Raw genomic sequence first — 18,209 nt, 5'->3', positions numbered from 1 at the left:
AATCTTCAAGCAAAAAAGCCACCCTGACAAGTATCGTTGGTAAGCTTAATTTGCAGGAAGGCATTTTATGTCCTTTTTGTGCCAGTTTCAGAAATGTTTTTCCTGATGTATCAACATGTATACGAATAGCAATCAGAATCGCTCCTTAGAGGTGTGCTTCCTTTGCTTCATATGACATGGTGTTGTTGCATTTGTTGAGATTCACACTGATAGCCACTGCTTTGGGACACATTCAGAAGTCTTCTTGCCGCAAGCAGTCAGAAATAGAATCTGACGTGGATCGGCAGATTTTCTGAAAAATAGAGCATCAAAATGCTCAACACAGTTGCTGGATAGTGGCATTTCAAATGTATTAACAACTCTTGTGTTTTATCTGGGTTTACCCACAAACGGACCTTGATCCAAAGGTACTTGGTATTACCTGCCACTTCTTGCTTTACAGTGGATATTTAGTAACTTTTCAAACATGCATGAATATATCCCTAACACGTCACGATAGCAGTTGCAATATCATTTTTTCTTTCAAAAAAGTTCTACTTTTATTTTTAAAATACTGTCCTTGAGCTCCAGTCAAGTGGATTTGGCGGTGTTTTTTTTTTTCTAGGAGTACTTATATGCTACCATTTCTTGCTATGAGAGAAAAAATATTCTCTTTTGTCTGGGATAAGCACGATTTTTGGTTTCGGATCACTTGAAGGCCTATTTGAAACCAAGGAGACATGGGTGATGGATTTCCGTGATGGCTTCTGTGCTCCAGTGGCGCAATCAGTCAGCGCGCGGTACTTATATGGCAGTATCTGTTGAGCAATGCCGAGGTTGTGAGTTCGAGCCTCACCTGGAGCATGCAGTTTCTTGCTTTTTGCCTTTATTCATGGAAAATGTAATCTGCACTTGCACCCTATGGCCTGACAACTTTACAACAGGGCAATAAGCGCCCAAAGAAACTCAAGGTTCTTTCCTCAAGGGTGCTTGAATGAGCTGTCTTTCTGTTACACTGACCACATTCTTTAAATTGTGGACCAGAACAGATAAAGAAAATGTGCGCCTTCTACTTGATGAAAAGAGGTGTGGAGAGCTGCGACATGGCTTTTCTCTTTCAGAAAACTCATTCTTCTGACTTTGTAGCTCAAACCGCTTGCAATTCTGTAGCAAGTTTACAAGGGAAAATAAAAACAAAGATTTTGCCACCCTTACCTTGTAAAGTAAGAGAACGGATGCCTTCTAAAAGAAAAAAAAAGTCTTTGCTGTCATCTAGCGAAAGCCCCAGTGGCCTAATGGATAAGGCACTGGCCTCCTAAGCCAGGGATTGTGGGTTCGAGTACCATCTGGGGTGTTTGAGATCTTGCTTGACTCTTTCAAGTCACATCTAAAGCAAGGCTTTAGAATAAAACCTTTAGGACTTCCCTTTCCTGTTGCCTTAATTAATATGCGTGCCTTCTCCTAGTAGAACTCAGATTAGTTCAGCAGCATGCTATCAACTGAATGGAAACTTCTGCAAGATGGCTACAAGTCCTCTTGTCCAAAACCAAATCTCCTGCAATGTTTCTGCCAAACAATATGTTCAACTCCCCACAAAGGAAACGCTGCTTTTATTAGGAAAGAGCTTTGCATTTTCTCCGACATTCTCCAGACATCCCATTGTGGCATGCAAATCCGGTGGCCTAAAATCTTCAAGCAAAAAAGCCACCCTGACAAGTATCGTTGGTAAGCTTAATTTGCAGGAAGGCATTTTATGTCCTTTTTGTGCCAGTTTCAGAAATGTTTTTCCTGATGTATCAACATGTATACGAATAGCAATCAGAATCGCTCCTTAGAGGTGTGCTTCCTTTGCTTCATATGACATGGTGTTGTTGCATTTGTTGAGATTCACACTGATAGCCACTGCTTTGGGACACATTCAGAAGTCTTCTTGCCGCAAGCAGTCAGAAATAGAATCTGACGTGGATCGGCAGATTTTCTGAAAAATAGAGCATCAAAATGCTCAACACAGTTGCTGGATAGTGGCATTTCAAATGTATTAACAACTCTTGTGTTTTATCTGGGTTTACCCACAAACGGACCTTGATCCAAAGGTACTTGGTATTACCTGCCACTTCTTGCTTTACAGTGGATATTTAGTAACTTTTCAAACATGCATGAATATATCCCTAACACGTCACGATAGCAGTTGCAATATCATTTTTTCTTTCAAAAAAGTTCTACTTTTAGTTTTAAAATACTGTCCTTGAGCTCCAGTCAAGTGGATTTGGCGGTGTTTTTTTTTTTCTAGGAGTACTTATATGCTACCATTTCTTGCTATGAGAGAAAAAATATTCTCTTTTGTCTGGGATAAGCACGATTTTAGGTTTCGGATCACTTGAAGGCCTATTTGAAACCAAGGAGACATGGGTGATGGATTTCCGTGATGGCTTCTGTGCTCCAGTGGCGCAATCGGTCAGCGCGCGGTACTTATATGGCAGTATCTGTTGAGCAATGCCGAGGTTGTGAGTTCGAGCCTCACCTGGAGCATGCAGTTTCTTGCTTTTTGCCTTTATTCATGGAAAATGTAATCTGCACTTGCACCCTATGGCCTGACAACTTTACAACAGGGCAATAAGCGCCCAAAGAAACTCAAGGTTCTTTCCTCAAGGGTGCTTGAATGAGCTGTCTTTCTGTTACACTGACCACATTCTTTAAATTGTGGACCAGAACAGATAAAGAAAATGTGCGCCTTCTACTTGATGAAAAGAGGTGTGGAGAGCTGCGACATGGCTTTTCTCTTTCAGAAAACTCATTCTTCTGACTTTGTAGCTCAAACCGCTTGCAATTCTGTAGCAAGTTTACAAGGGAAAATAAAAACAAAGATTTTGCCACCCTTACCTTGTAAAGTAAGAGAACGGATGCCTTCTAAAAGAAAAAAAAAGTCTTTGCTGTCATCTAGCGAAAGCCCCAGTGGCCTAATGGATAAGGCACTGGCCTCCTAAGCCAGGGATTGTGGGTTCGAGTCCCATCTGGGGTGTTTGAGATCTTGCTTGACTCTTTCAAGTCACATCTAAAGCAAGGCTTTAGAATAAAACCTTTAGGACTTCCCTTTCCTGTTGCCTTAATTAATATGTGTGCCTTCTCCTAGTAGAACTCAGATTAGTTCAGCAGCATGCTATCAACTGAATGGAAACTTCTGCAAGATGGCTACAAGTCCTCTTGTCCAAAACCAAATCTCCTGCAATGTTTCTGCCAAACAATATGTTCAACTCCCCACAAAGGAAACGCTGCTTTTATTAGGAAAGAGCTTTGCATTTTCTCCGACATTCTCCAGACATCCCATTGTGGCATGCAAATCCGGTGGCCTAAAATCTTCAAGCAAAAAAGCCACCCTGACAAGTATCGTTGGTAAGCTTAATTTGCAGGAAGGCATTTTATGTCCTTTTTGTGCCAGTTTCAGAAATGTTTTTCCTGATGTATCAACATGTATACGAATAGCAATCAGAATCGCTCCTTAGAGGTGTGCTTCCTTTGCTTCATATGACATGGTGTTGTTGCATTTGTTGAGATTCACACTGATAGCCACTGCTTTGGGACACATTCAGAAGTCTTCTTGCCGCAAGCAGTCAGAAATAGAATCTGACGTGGATCGGCAGATTTTCTGAAAAATAGAGCATCAAAATGCTCAACACAGTTGCTGGATAGTGGCATTTCAAATGTATTAACAACTCTTGTGTTTTATCTGGGTTTACCCACAAACGGACCTTGATCCAAAGGTACTTGGTATTACCTGCCACTTCTTGCTTTACAGTGGATATTTAGTAACTTTTCAAACATGCATGAATATATCCCTAACACGTCACGATAGCAGTTGCAATATCATTTTTTCTTTCAAAAAAGTTCTACTTTTATTTTTAAAATACTGTCCTTGAGCTCCAGTCAAGTGGATTTGGCGGTGTTTTTTTTTTTCTAGGAGTACTTATATGCTACCATTTCTTGCTATGAGAGAAAAAATATTCTCTTTTGTCTGGGATAAGCACGATTTTTGGTTTCGGATCACTTGAAGGCCTATTTGAAACCAAGGAGACATGGGTGATGGATTTCCGTGATGGCTTCTGTGCTCCAGTGGCGCAATCAGTCAGCGCGCGGTACTTATATGGCAGTATCTGTTGAGCAATGCCGAGGTTGTGAGTTCGAGCCTCACCTGGAGCATGCAGTTTCTTGCTTTTTGCCTTTATTCATGGAAAATGTAATCTGCACTTGCACCCTATGGCCTGACAACTTTACAACAGGGCAATAAGCGCCCAAAGAAACTCAAGGTTCTTTCCTCAAGGGTGCTTGAATGAGCTGTCTTTCTGTTACACTGACCACATTCTTTAAATTGTGGACCAGAACAGATAAAGAAAATGTGCGCCTTCTACTTGATGAAAAGAGGTGTGGAGAGCTGCGACATGGCTTTTCTCTTTCAGAAAACTCATTCTTCTGACTTTGTAGCTCAAACCGCTTGCAATTCTGTAGCAAGTTTACAAGGGAAAATAAAAACAAAGATTTTGCCACCCTTACCTTGTAAAGTAAGAGAACGGATGCCTTCTAAAAGAAAAAAAAAGTCTTTGCTGTCATCTAGCGAAAGCCCCAGTGGCCTAATGGATAAGGCACTGGCCTCCTAAGCCAGGGATTGTGGGTTCGAGTACCATCTGGGGTGTTTGAGATCTTGCTTGACTCTTTCAAGTCACATCTAAAGCAAGGCTTTAGAATAAAACCTTTAGGACTTCCCTTTCCTGTTGCCTTAATTAATATGCGTGCCTTCTCCTAGTAGAACTCAGATTAGTTCAGCAGCATGCTATCAACTGAATGGAAACTTCTGCAAGATGGCTACAAGTCCTCTTGTCCAAAACCAAATCTCCTGCAATGTTTCTGCCAAACAATATGTTCAACTCCCCACAAAGGAAACGCTGCTTTTATTAGGAAAGAGCTTTGCATTTTCTCCGACATTCTCCAGACATCCCATTGTGGCATGCAAATCCGGTGGCCTAAAATCTTCAAGCAAAAAAGCCACCCTGACAAGTATCGTTGGTAAGCTTAATTTGCAGGAAGGCATTTTATGTCCTTTTTGTGCCAGTTTCAGAAATGTTTTTCCTGATGTATCAACATGTATACGAATAGCAATCAGAATCGCTCCTTAGAGGTGTGCTTCCTTTGCTTCATATGACATGGTGTTGTTGCATTTGTTGAGATTCACACTGATAGCCACTGCTTTGGGACACATTCAGAAGTCTTCTTGCCGCAAGCAGTCAGAAATAGAATCTGACGTGGATCGGCAGATTTTCTGAAAAATAGAGCATCAAAATGCTCAACACAGTTGCTGGATAGTGGCATTTCAAATGTATTAACAACTCTTGTGTTTTATCTGGGTTTACCCACAAACGGACCTTGATCCAAAGGTACTTGGTATTACCTGCCACTTCTTGCTTTACAGTGGATATTTAGTAACTTTTCAAACATGCATGAATATATCCCTAACACGTCACGATAGCAGTTGCAATATCATTTTTTCTTTCAAAAAAGTTCTACTTTTAGTTTTAAAATACTGTCCTTGAGCTCCAGTCAAGTGGATTTGGCGGTGTTTTTTTTTTTCTAGGAGTACTTATATGCTACCATTTCTTGCTATGAGAGAAAAAATATTCTCTTTTGTCTGGGATAAGCACGATTTTAGGTTTCGGATCACTTGAAGGCCTATTTGAAACCAAGGAGACATGGGTGATGGATTTCCGTGATGGCTTCTGTGCTCCAGTGGCGCAATCGGTCAGCGCGCGGTACTTATATGGCAGTATCTGTTGAGCAATGCCGAGGTTGTGAGTTCGAGCCTCACCTGGAGCATGCAGTTTCTTGCTTTTTGCCTTTATTCATGGAAAATGTAATCTGCACTTGCACCCTATGGCCTGACAACTTTACAACAGGGCAATAAGCGCCCAAAGAAACTCAAGGTTCTTTCCTCAAGGGTGCTTGAATGAGCTGTCTTTCTGTTACACTGACCACATTCTTTAAATTGTGGACCAGAACAGATAAAGAAAATGTGCGCCTTCTACTTGATGAAAAGAGGTGTGGAGAGCTGCGACATGGCTTTTCTCTTTCAGAAAACTCATTCTTCTGACTTTGTAGCTCAAACCGCTTGCAATTCTGTAGCAAGTTTACAAGGGAAAATAAAAACAAAGATTTTGCCACCCTTACCTTGTAAAGTAAGAGAACGGATGCCTTCTAAAAGAAAAAAAAAGTCTTTGCTGTCATCTAGCGAAAGCCCCAGTGGCCTAATGGATAAGGCACTGGCCTCCTAAGCCAGGGATTGTGGGTTCGAGTCCCATCTGGGGTGTTTGAGATCTTGCTTGACTCTTTCAAGTCACATCTAAAGCAAGGCTTTAGAATAAAACCTTTAGGACTTCCCTTTCCTGTTGCCTTAATTAATATGTGTGCCTTCTCCTAGTAGAACTCAGATTAGTTCAGCAGCATGCTATCAACTGAATGGAAACTTCTGCAAGATGGCTACAAGTCCTCTTGTCCAAAACCAAATCTCCTGCAATGTTTCTGCCAAACAATATGTTCAACTCCCCACAAAGGAAACGCTGCTTTTATTAGGAAAGAGCTTTGCATTTTCTCCGACATTCTCCAGACATCCCATTGTGGCATGCAAATCCGGTGGCCTAAAATCTTCAAGCAAAAAAGCCACCCTGACAAGTATCGTTGGTAAGCTTAATTTGCAGGAAGGCATTTTATGTCCTTTTTGTGCCAGTTTCAGAAATGTTTTTCCTGATGTATCAACATGTATACGAATAGCAATCAGAATCGCTCCTTAGAGGTGTGCTTCCTTTGCTTCATATGACATGGTGTTGTTGCATTTGTTGAGATTCACACTGATAGCCACTGCTTTGGGACACATTCAGAAGTCTTCTTGCCGCAAGCAGTCAGAAATAGAATCTGACGTGGATCGGCAGATTTTCTGAAAAATAGAGCATCAAAATGCTCAACACAGTTGCTGGATAGTGGCATTTCAAATGTATTAACAACTCTTGTGTTTTATCTGGGTTTACCCACAAACGGACCTTGATCCAAAGGTACTTGGTATTACCTGCCACTTCTTGCTTTACAGTGGATATTTAGTAACTTTTCAAACATGCATGAATATATCCCTAACACGTCACGATAGCAGTTGCAATATCATTTTTTCTTTCAAAAAAGTTCTACTTTTATTTTTAAAATACTGTCCTTGAGCTCCAGTCAAGTGGATTTGGCGGTGTTTTTTTTTTTCTAGGAGTACTTATATGCTACCATTTCTTGCTATGAGAGAAAAAATATTCTCTTTTGTCTGGGATAAGCACGATTTTTGGTTTCGGATCACTTGAAGGCCTATTTGAAACCAAGGAGACATGGGTGATGGATTTCCGTGATGGCTTCTGTGCTCCAGTGGCGCAATCAGTCAGCGCGCGGTACTTATATGGCAGTATCTGTTGAGCAATGCCGAGGTTGTGAGTTCGAGCCTCACCTGGAGCATGCAGTTTCTTGCTTTTTGCCTTTATTCATGGAAAATGTAATCTGCACTTGCACCCTATGGCCTGACAACTTTACAACAGGGCAATAAGCGCCCAAAGAAACTCAAGGTTCTTTCCTCAAGGGTGCTTGAATGAGCTGTCTTTCTGTTACACTGACCACATTCTTTAAATTGTGGACCAGAACAGATAAAGAAAATGTGCGCCTTCTACTTGATGAAAAGAGGTGTGGAGAGCTGCGACATGGCTTTTCTCTTTCAGAAAACTCATTCTTCTGACTTTGTAGCTCAAACCGCTTGCAATTCTGTAGCAAGTTTACAAGGGAAAATAAAAACAAAGATTTTGCCACCCTTACCTTGTAAAGTAAGAGAACGGATGCCTTCTAAAAGAAAAAAAAAGTCTTTGCTGTCATCTAGCGAAAGCCCCAGTGGCCTAATGGATAAGGCACTGGCCTCCTAAGCCAGGGATTGTGGGTTCGAGTACCATCTGGGGTGTTTGAGATCTTGCTTGACTCTTTCAAGTCACATCTAAAGCAAGGCTTTAGAATAAAACCTTTAGGACTTCCCTTTCCTGTTGCCTTAATTAATATGCGTGCCTTCTCCTAGTAGAACTCAGATTAGTTCAGCAGCATGCTATCAACTGAATGGAAACTTCTGCAAGATGGCTACAAGTCCTCTTGTCCAAAACCAAATCTCCTGCAATGTTTCTGCCAAACAATATGTTCAACTCCCCACAAAGGAAACGCTGCTTTTATTAGGAAAGAGCTTTGCATTTTCTCCGACATTCTCCAGACATCCCATTGTGGCATGCAAATCCGGTGGCCTAAAATCTTCAAGCAAAAAAGCCACCCTGACAAGTATCGTTGGTAAGCTTAATTTGCAGGAAGGCATTTTATGTCCTTTTTGTGCCAGTTTCAGAAATGTTTTTCCTGATGTATCAACATGTATACGAATAGCAATCAGAATCGCTCCTTAGAGGTGTGCTTCCTTTGCTTCATATGACATGGTGTTGTTGCATTTGTTGAGATTCACACTGATAGCCACTGCTTTGGGACACATTCAGAAGTCTTCTTGCCGCAAGCAGTCAGAAATAGAATCTGACGTGGATCGGCAGATTTTCTGAAAAATAGAGCATCAAAATGCTCAACACAGTTGCTGGATAGTGGCATTTCAAATGTATTAACAACTCTTGTGTTTTATCTGGGTTTACCCACAAACGGACCTTGATCCAAAGGTACTTGGTATTACCTGCCACTTCTTGCTTTACAGTGGATATTTAGTAACTTTTCAAACATGCATGAATATATCCCTAACACGTCACGATAGCAGTTGCAATATCATTTTTTCTTTCAAAAAAGTTCTACTTTTAGTTTTAAAATACTGTCCTTGAGCTCCAGTCAAGTGGATTTGGCGGTGTTTTTTTTTTTCTAGGAGTACTTATATGCTACCATTTCTTGCTATGAGAGAAAAAATATTCTCTTTTGTCTGGGATAAGCACGATTTTAGGTTTCGGATCACTTGAAGGCCTATTTGAAACCAAGGAGACATGGGTGATGGATTTCCGTGATGGCTTCTGTGCTCCAGTGGCGCAATCGGTCAGCGCGCGGTACTTATATGGCAGTATCTGTTGAGCAATGCCGAGGTTGTGAGTTCGAGCCTCACCTGGAGCATGCAGTTTCTTGCTTTTTGCCTTTATTCATGGAAAATGTAATCTGCACTTGCACCCTATGGCCTGACAACTTTACAACAGGGCAATAAGCGCCCAAAGAAACTCAAGGTTCTTTCCTCAAGGGTGCTTGAATGAGCTGTCTTTCTGTTACACTGACCACATTCTTTAAATTGTGGACCAGAACAGATAAAGAAAATGTGCGCCTTCTACTTGATGAAAAGAGGTGTGGAGAGCTGCGACATGGCTTTTCTCTTTCAGAAAACTCATTCTTCTGACTTTGTAGCTCAAACCGCTTGCAATTCTGTAGCAAGTTTACAAGGGAAAATAAAAACAAAGATTTTGCCACCCTTACCTTGTAAAGTAAGAGAACGGATGCCTTCTAAAAGAAAAAAAAAGTCTTTGCTGTCATCTAGCGAAAGCCCCAGTGGCCTAATGGATAAGGCACTGGCCTCCTAAGCCAGGGATTGTGGGTTCGAGTCCCATCTGGGGTGTTTGAGATCTTGCTTGACTCTTTCAAGTCACATCTAAAGCAAGGCTTTAGAATAAAACCTTTAGGACTTCCCTTTCCTGTTGCCTTAATTAATATGTGTGCCTTCTCCTAGTAGAACTCAGATTAGTTCAGCAGCATGCTATCAACTGAATGGAAACTTCTGCAAGATGGCTACAAGTCCTCTTGTCCAAAACCAAATCTCCTGCAATGTTTCTGCCAAACAATATGTTCAACTCCCCACAAAGGAAACGCTGCTTTTATTAGGAAAGAGCTTTGCATTTTCTCCGACATTCTCCAGACATCCCATTGTGGCATGCAAATCCGGTGGCCTAAAATCTTCAAGCAAAAAAGCCACCCTGACAAGTATCGTTGGTAAGCTTAATTTGCAGGAAGGCATTTTATGTCCTTTTTGTGCCAGTTTCAGAAATGTTTTTCCTGATGTATCAACATGTATACGAATAGCAATCAGAATCGCTCCTTAGAGGTGTGCTTCCTTTGCTTCATATGACATGGTGTTGTTGCATTTGTTGAGATTCACACTGATAGCCACTGCTTTGGGACACATTCAGAAGTCTTCTTGCCGCAAGCAGTCAGAAATAGAATCTGACGTGGATCGGCAGATTTTCTGAAAAATAGAGCATCAAAATGCTCAACACAGTTGCTGGATAGTGGCATTTCAAATGTATTAACAACTCTTGTGTTTTATCTGGGTTTACCCACAAACAGACCTTGATCCAAAGGTACTTGGTATTACCTGCCACTTCTTGCTTTACAGTGGATATTTAGTAACTTTTCAAACATGCATGAATATATCCCTAACACGTCACGATAGCAGTTGCAATATCATTTTTTCTTTCAAAAAAGTTCTACTTTTAGTTTTAAAATACTGTCCTTGAGCTCCAGTCAAGTGGATTTGGCGGTGTTTTTTTTTTTCTAGGAGTACTTATATGCTACCATTTCTTGCTATGAGAGAAAAAATATTCTCTTTTGTCTGGAATAAGCACGATTTTAGGTTTCGGATCACTTGAAGGCCTATTTGAAACCAAGGAGACATGGGTGATGGATTTCCGTGATGGCTTCTGTGCTCCAGTGGCGCAATCGGTCAGCGCGCGGTACTTATATGGCAGTATCTGTTGAGCAATGCCGAGGTTGTGAGTTCGAGCCTCACCTGGAGCATGCAGTTTCTTGCTTTTTGCCTTTATTCATGGAAAATGTAATCTGCACTTGCACCCTATGGCCTGACAACTTTACAACAGGGCAATAAGCGCCCAAAGAAACTCAAGGTTCTTTCCTCAAGGGTGCTTGAATGAGCTGTCTTTCTGTTACACTGACCACATTCTTTAAATTGTGGACCAGAACAGATAAAGAAAATGTGCGCCTTCTACTTGATGAAAAGAGGTGTGGAGAGCTGCGACATGGCTTTTCTCTTTCAGAAAACTCATTCTTCTGACTTTGTAGCTCAAAGCGCTTGCAATTCTGTAGCAAGTTTACAAGGGAAAATAAAAACAAAGATTTTGCCACCCTTACCTTGTAAAGTAAGAGAACGGATGCCTTCTAAAAGAAAAAAAAAGTCTTTGCTGTCATCTAGCGAAAGCCCCAGTGGCCTAATGGATAAGGCACTGGCCTCCTAAGCCAGGGATTGTGGGTTCGAGTCCCATCTGGGGTGTTTGAGATCTTGCTTGACTCTTTCAAGTCACATCTAAAGCAACGCTTTAGAATAAAACCTTTAGGACTTCCCTTTCCTGTTGCCTTAATTAATATGCGTGCCTTCTCCTAGTAGAACTCAGATTAGTTCAGCAGCATGCTATCAACTGAATGGAAACTTCTGCAAGATGGCTACAAGTCCTCTTGTCCAAAACCAAATCTCCTGCAATGTTTCTGCCAAACAATATGTTCAACTCCCCACAAAGGAAACGCTGCTTTTATTAGGAAAGAGCTTTGCATTTTCTCCGACATTCTCCAGACATCCCATTGTGGCATGCAAATCCGGTGGCCTAAAATCTTCAAGCAAAAAAGCCACCCTGACAAGTATCGTTGGTAAGCTTAATTTGCAGGAAGGCATTTTATGTCCTTTTTGTGCCAGTTTCAGAAATGTTTTTCCTGATGTATCAACATGTATACGAATAGCAATCAGAATCGCTCCTTAGAGGTGTGCTTCCTTTGCTTCATATGACATGGTGTTGTTGCATTTGTTGAGATTCACACTGATAGCCACTGCTTTGGGACACATTCAGAAGTCTTCTTGCCGCAAGCAGTCAGAAATAGAATCTGACGTGGATCGGCAGATTTTCTGAAAAATAGAGCATCAAAATGCTCAACACAGTTGCTGGATAGTGGCATTTCAAATGTATTAACAACTCTTGTGTTTTATCTGGGTTTACCCACAAACAGACCTTGATCCAAAGGTACTTGGTATTACCTGCCACTTCTTGCTTTACAGTGGATATTTAGTAACTTTTCAAACATGCATGAATATATCCCTAACACGTCACGATAGCAGTTGCAATATCATTTTTTCTTTCAAAAAAGTTCTACTTTTATTTTTAAAATACTGTCCTTGAGCTCCAGTCAAGTGGATTTGGCGGTGTTTTTTTTTTTCTAGGAGTACTTATATGCTACCATTTCTTGCTATGAGAGAAAAAATATTCTCTTTTGTCTGGGATAAGCACGATTTTAGGTTTCGGATCACTTGAAGGCCTATTTGAAACCAAGGAGACATGGGTGATGGATTTCCGTGATGGCTTCTGTGCTCCAGTGGCGCAATCGGTCAGCGCGCGGTACTTATATGGCAGTATCTGTTGAGCAATGCCGAGGTTGTGAGTTCGAGCCTCACCTGGAGCATGCAGTTTCTTGCTTTTTGCCTTTATTCATGGAAAATGTAATCTGCACTTGCACCCTATGGCCTGACAACTTTACAACAGGGCAATAAGCGCCCAAAGAAACTCAAGGTTCTTTCCTCAAGGGTGCTTGAATGAGCTGTCTTTCTGTTACACTGACCACATTCTTTAAATTGTGGACCAGAACAGATAAAGAAAATGTGCGCCTTCTACTTGATGAAAAGAGGTGTGGAGAGCTGCGACATGGCTTTTCTCTTTCAGAAAACTCATTCTTCTGACTTTGTAGCTCAAACCGCTTGCAATTCTGTAGCAAGTTTACAAGGGAAAATAAAAACAAAGATTTTGCCACCCTTACCTTGTAAAGTAAGAGAACGGATGCCTTCTAAAAGAAAAAAAAAGTCTTTGCTGTAATCTAGCGAAAGCCCCAGTGGCCTAATGGATAAGGCACTGGCCTCCTAAGCCAGGGATTGTGGGTTCGAGTCCCATCTGGGGTGTTTGAGATCTTGCTTGACTCTTTCAAGTCACATCTAAAGCAAGGCTTTAGAATAAAACCTTTAGGACTTCCCTTTCCTGTTGCCTTAATTAATATGTGTGCCTTCTCCTAGTAGAACTCAGATTAGTTCAGCAGCATGCTATCAACTGAATGGAAACTTCTGCAAGATGGCTACAAGTCCTCTTGTCCAAAACCAAATCTCCTGCAATGTTTCTGCCAAACAATATGTTCAACTCCAAACAAAGGAAACGCTGCTTTTATTAGGAAAGAGCTTTGCATTTTCTCCGACATTCTCCAGACATCCCATTGTGGCATGCAAATCCGGTGGCCTAAAATCTTCAAGCAAAAAAGCCACCCTGACAAGTATCGTTGGTAAGCTTAATTTGCAGGAAGGCATTTTATGTCCTTTTTGTGCCAGTTTCAGAAATGTTTTTCCTGATGTATCAACATGTATACGAATAGCAATCAGAATCGCTCCTTAGAGGTGTGCTTCCTTTGCTTCATATGACATGGTGTTGTTGCATTTGTTGAGATTCACACTGATAGCCACTGCTTTGGGACACATTCAGAAGTCTTCTTGCCGCAAGCAGTCAGAAATAGAATCTGACGTGGATCGGCAGATTTTCTGAAAAATAGAGCATCAAAATGCTCAACACAGTTGCTGGATAGTGGCATTTCAAATGTATTAACAACTCTTGTGTTTTATCTGGGTTTACCCACAAACAGACCTTGATCCAAAGGTACTTGGTATTACCTGCCACTTCTTGCTTTACAGTGGATATTTAGTAACTTTTCAAACATGCATGAATATATCCCTAACACGTCACGATAGCAGTTGCAATATCATTTTTTCTTTCAAAAAAGTTCTACTTTTATTTTTTAAATACTGTCCTTGAGCTCCAGTCAAGTGGATTTGGCGGTGTTTTTTTTTTTCTAGGAGTACTTATATGCTACCATTTCTTGCTATGAGAGAAAAAATATTCTCTTTTGTCTGGGATAAGCACGATTTTAGGTTTCGGATCACTTGAAGGCCTATTTGAAACCAAGGAGACATGGGTGATGGATTTCGGTGATGGCTTCTGTGCTCCAGTGGCGCAATCGATCAGCGCGTGGTACTTATATGGCAGTATCTGTTAAGCAATGCCGAGGTTGTGAGTTCGAGCCTCACCTGGAGCATGCAGTTTCTTGCTTTTTGCCTTTATTCATGGAAAATTTAATCTGCACTTGCACCCTATGGCCTGACAACTTTACAACAGGGCAATAAGCGCCCAAAGAAACTCAAGGTTCTTTCCTCAAGGGTGCTTGAATGAGCTGTCTTTCTGTTACACTGACCACATTCTTTAAATTGTGGACCAGAACAGATAAAGAAAATGTGCGCCTTCTACTTGATGAAAAGAGGTGTGGAGAGCTGCGACATGGCTTTTCTCTTTCAGAAAACTCATTCTTCTGACTTTGTAGCTCAAACCGCTTGCAATTCTGTAGCAAGTTTACAAGGGAAAATAAAAACAAAGATTTTGCCACCCTTACCTTGTATAGTGTACAGGGGAAGTGCCGTGCTCCCCTCCCTCCTCCTTTACACACTCACTACTACGAGGCCACACACATAACAACAATGTGCTCATATACTGGGCTGGCATCCTGGTTGGCTGCTCGGCGGGTCGGAAGTAAATTTTTTTTATGCTAATGAGCTCTCTGGGCTTGTAGATATTTACGTTGGTGCGGGAGCCGCCCTTCATTCACCCACATGGTCGGATTGAGGCATCATTCGCGCCACTTTTGCCCCCTGCTCTGGGCGCCCGAGGTCTGTCCGCTGAGATCTGTCTAAAGAAAAGCGTTTGGGTGATTGGTATACTGTCACTGGTAATGCCAAAGTGCTTACAGTGCAGTGGAGTACTGTAAATCCAAAGATATTGTTGTAAGGAGATCAAGGAACCTCTAACTATTGATGTTGGCAACCGTTTGATATTGGTTACATTGAGAAGCATCTCTATAAGGAATCCGAGGAACCAATAATTATAATTGTTTATAATGTGCCTGTAACCCTTTGAGTTCTGGTGAGTTTTTTACCATAAGGGGTGTCACCGATTCTGAAGCTTCTGTGCTCTGGTGTTTCTGGCTTGGAGATGGACTTTCTTCTCTTTTTCATCACCTTCTGAACACTGTAGTAGATAATCTCATATTCACGTTTTTGGGCTTCAAAAAAACTTTTTGGGTGGATTCCTTGAAAATTACAAACTGTCATCTTTTTATGTATATTTGTTTTGAAATTTATTGGATATTTAGCGCTGTCAATATAGTATATTTTATATGATGAAGGGTTAACGGATGGTGTATACTATATGTCTATGTGATATATTACAGAGTATTGGCAGGGAATTGCAGAGTATTGGCAGGGTATGGAGGGATGGCTGTGACTGCAACTGTCACTGTCACAGAGCAGTGCTGTGGGCACTACAGATGCAGCCCACAGCGCTGCTGCCATCCGATTTCTTGCCTCCACTGTACAGATCAGTACACAGAGGGGAGAGAGGAACCGGCGTCATCATGACGCCGGTTTGCTTATAAGTGATCGCTCCGTCATTTGATGGAACACTCACATTGTAAACGGCCGAGGGGTGCACAAGATGGCCACCGCTCCGGAGCTAGGCCGAAGCCACGGCCTTTCCTAAGGCCAAGGCCACGGAGCGCCCTGGATCGTGGCCCGTTGCGCCCCTAGTGGCGGTAGATATAATTGCGAACAGCGTTACCATGAGGGGAAGAGTAATCAGTTAGATTACTCGTTACCCTCTAAAGTAACGCTGTTAAGTAACGCCGTTTACTTTAACTCAGTTACTTCCATCACTTCTAATAACGCACCTTTCATTACAGTCAATGAAAGCACACCAAAAACGTACCCCGATTTCTTTTTTTTAGTCAGATGACCATTGTTGTAGGTGATCAGGGGAACACACATGCCATGTGCATTATGCTTTGTATTTTAACACAACACATCAAAATTGCGCTAAAACGCAATATGTGTTTTAGAAAAAATATTGCCTTTTACAACACACAGATATGAAACTACCTTTGGTGTATCCCAGCCTCTCTCAGCTAGGGTGCTGCAGCACCCTGAGGTACCACCTAAGGTAGTCAGGGGTGCCATGGCATCCTGGTTGAGAAAGACATTCAAATCAGCTCAAGCTTCCACTGCCCATTGTACATTGTCACAGCAAGAGCTCTGTCAGGACAGTGAAGTTTACAACAGTGAAAGGGGGAGGTGGTGCTCTGCCTCCCCCTACAGTTCTGTACCTTGCAGTGCAAGTGCAATTTGTAAAAAGACTGTGTATGCATGTGAGAATGTGTGTGTATGTATGTACGTTACTTTTAATCTTGACCCCTTATCCTGTCTGATCAAAACTGCTTTTTTAGGGCTCGTTCAACCCAGAACCACGCCCTATATAACCCCTCCCACTACTGTGAGTGCTCAGTTTTGTAGCCAAGCAATACAAGTGTATACCAAGAAGGGAGGGACCTCTGTGTCCCCTGATGTACATCAAAGAAAAGGATTTTATAGGTAAGCTGTTTTAAAAATCCTGTTTTCTTTTTATACATCAGGGGACACAGAGCCATAGTAGTTACCATGTTTGATGCCCCATAGCAATGGCAACTGAAGAGAGGGAAACACAACCCAAAAAAGTAGGGCAAAAGAGGCTAGAGGACTCATACCGCAGCCTGCAGTACACTACGCCCAAAGGCAACAACCTCATGACCTTTGAGATCGATTTGATAAAATCTGGTAATTGTATGAACTGAAGACCAAGTCACAGCCTTACAGATCTGAGCCATAGAGGCCTGATGATGCACCGTCCAAGAGGCACTAATCGCCCTGGATGAGTGTGCTCTTAATCTGAGAAAGAAGAATTTCTTGAAGCTTGAACAATCACTTGACAAATACATTTGGAAAATAGTGGATCTTGACACTGCCTGTCCATATCTTGGACCCTCTGGCAGTACAAACAAAACCTGTGTTTTGCGAACCTGAGCAGTCGCCTTTAAATAGATTCTGATCGCTCTTACTACATCAAGAGACTGTAGTGCTTTCTCTTCCCCAGAGAAAGAAGGAAGAATAATATCTTGGTTTAAATGAAAATCTGTTACCAATTTTGGTAAGAATTCAGGACATAAACCCACCTCATCTTTATGCATCATGAAATATGGCTCTTACAAGACAGAGCCGTTAGTTCCGATACTCTTCTAGCAGAATAAATGGCAAGCAAAAAAGATTATCTCTTTCTTGTCAAAGAACCAAGAGAATTTCTTGTATGGTTCAAATGGCTGATTTAACAAAGTCAATAAGACCAATCTTAAATCCTAAGGATTTAGAGGTGCCTTGATAGGGGGAATAAACCGTGTTAACCCCTGAATAAGCTACGCACCAAGAGGCCATAGGAAAAGATATCGACAAGGCCTGGACCTGGCTCTTGATAAAGGTCCAGGCCAGCTTCATTTCAGATCCCATATGCAGGAATCCTGCCTATTGACATACTTCCTGGGGCGCCAACCCCTGGATCCATACTAAGAAACCTATGCCTTCCAGATTCTTAGTAAGTAATTCTGTAAGCCGGCTTCCTGGCATTAGTCAAAGCAGACACTACCGAAGGAGATCACCCACGATCTTTTACCTTTAGAGTGGGATTCAACAGTCAAACCTGTTAAACTCTTTGTCCGTAAGATAGGATGAAATATCAAACCTTGTGCTAGAAGGTCTGGCTCTAATGGCAGAATCCAAAGGACTCCTACTGTCATCTTTATGATCTCGATAAATAAGGATCTTCCGGGACACGCTGGGGCCGCCAGAATCACCTCCTTTTATTTCTGCTTAATCCTGTGGAGAAGGCACGGAAGTAGCAGAGCTGGAGGAAATGCATAGATCAGGAATTTTCTTCTTTAAGACGTAAGTTTGAACAATCACTTGATGAATCCATTAGGCAATAGTAGATTTTGATGCTGCCTGTCCCCTTTTTGGACCTTCTGGCAGTACAAATAAAACATCTGTTTTGCAAACCTGAGCAGTCGCCTTTAAATAGACTCTGATCGCTCTTACTACATCAAGGGAATGTAGTGCCTTCTCTTCCCTAGATTGAGGCTCTGGGAAGAAAGAAGGAAGAATAATATCTTGGTTTAAATGAAAACCTGTCACCACTTTTGGTAGGAATTCAGGATGAGGACGTAAAACCACCTTA

The 18,209-nt window shown here is 41.7% G+C and overlaps 13 non-coding genes across 13 annotated transcripts; all 13 read left to right on the top strand.

Moving 5' to 3' along the window:
- Positions 1–1,260: 1,260 nt before the first annotated feature.
- TRNAR-CCU (transfer RNA arginine (anticodon CCU)) lies at positions 1,261–1,333 on the top strand. Its single transcript has one exon. It is a non-coding gene; the product is annotated as a tRNA-Arg (tRNA).
- Positions 1,334–2,415: 1,082 nt separating this feature from the next.
- Positions 2,416–2,508, top strand: TRNAI-UAU (transfer RNA isoleucine (anticodon UAU)). The gene is given in 2 exon segments: positions 2,416–2,453; positions 2,473–2,508. It is a non-coding gene; the product is annotated as a tRNA-Ile (tRNA).
- Positions 2,509–2,925: 417 nt separating this feature from the next.
- On the top strand, positions 2,926–2,998 carry TRNAR-CCU (transfer RNA arginine (anticodon CCU)). The gene has a single exon. It is a non-coding gene; the product is annotated as a tRNA-Arg (tRNA).
- A 1,592-nt stretch (positions 2,999–4,590) lies between these two features.
- TRNAR-CCU (transfer RNA arginine (anticodon CCU)) lies at positions 4,591–4,663 on the top strand. Its single transcript has one exon. It is a non-coding gene; the product is annotated as a tRNA-Arg (tRNA).
- A 1,082-nt stretch (positions 4,664–5,745) lies between these two features.
- Positions 5,746–5,838, top strand: TRNAI-UAU (transfer RNA isoleucine (anticodon UAU)). The gene is given in 2 exon segments: positions 5,746–5,783; positions 5,803–5,838. It is a non-coding gene; the product is annotated as a tRNA-Ile (tRNA).
- Positions 5,839–6,255: 417 nt separating this feature from the next.
- Positions 6,256–6,328, top strand: TRNAR-CCU (transfer RNA arginine (anticodon CCU)). The gene has a single exon. It is a non-coding gene; the product is annotated as a tRNA-Arg (tRNA).
- Positions 6,329–7,920: 1,592 nt separating this feature from the next.
- On the top strand, positions 7,921–7,993 carry TRNAR-CCU (transfer RNA arginine (anticodon CCU)). Its single transcript has one exon. It is a non-coding gene; the product is annotated as a tRNA-Arg (tRNA).
- A 1,082-nt stretch (positions 7,994–9,075) lies between these two features.
- TRNAI-UAU (transfer RNA isoleucine (anticodon UAU)) lies at positions 9,076–9,168 on the top strand. Its single transcript is given in 2 exon segments — positions 9,076–9,113; positions 9,133–9,168. It is a non-coding gene; the product is annotated as a tRNA-Ile (tRNA).
- A 417-nt stretch (positions 9,169–9,585) lies between these two features.
- TRNAR-CCU (transfer RNA arginine (anticodon CCU)) lies at positions 9,586–9,658 on the top strand. Its single transcript has one exon. It is a non-coding gene; the product is annotated as a tRNA-Arg (tRNA).
- Positions 9,659–10,740: 1,082 nt separating this feature from the next.
- Positions 10,741–10,833, top strand: TRNAI-UAU (transfer RNA isoleucine (anticodon UAU)). Its single transcript is given in 2 exon segments — positions 10,741–10,778; positions 10,798–10,833. It is a non-coding gene; the product is annotated as a tRNA-Ile (tRNA).
- A 417-nt stretch (positions 10,834–11,250) lies between these two features.
- TRNAR-CCU (transfer RNA arginine (anticodon CCU)) lies at positions 11,251–11,323 on the top strand. Its single transcript has one exon. It is a non-coding gene; the product is annotated as a tRNA-Arg (tRNA).
- Positions 11,324–12,405: 1,082 nt separating this feature from the next.
- Positions 12,406–12,498, top strand: TRNAI-UAU (transfer RNA isoleucine (anticodon UAU)). Its single transcript is given in 2 exon segments — positions 12,406–12,443; positions 12,463–12,498. It is a non-coding gene; the product is annotated as a tRNA-Ile (tRNA).
- A 417-nt stretch (positions 12,499–12,915) lies between these two features.
- TRNAR-CCU (transfer RNA arginine (anticodon CCU)) lies at positions 12,916–12,988 on the top strand. Its single transcript has one exon. It is a non-coding gene; the product is annotated as a tRNA-Arg (tRNA).
- The last annotated feature ends 5,221 nt before the right edge of the window (positions 12,989–18,209 follow it).

This window comes from Lithobates pipiens, unplaced genomic scaffold (assembly GCF_037356315.1).
Source record: "Lithobates pipiens isolate NorthernLeopardFrog02 unplaced genomic scaffold, aLitPip1_a1.2 Scaffold_8, whole genome shotgun sequence".
NCBI lineage: Eukaryota > Metazoa > Chordata > Amphibia > Anura > Ranidae > Lithobates > Lithobates pipiens.
Note: the sequence above shows the minus strand (reverse complement) of the source record. Positions and strands in the feature narration are given on the sequence as shown.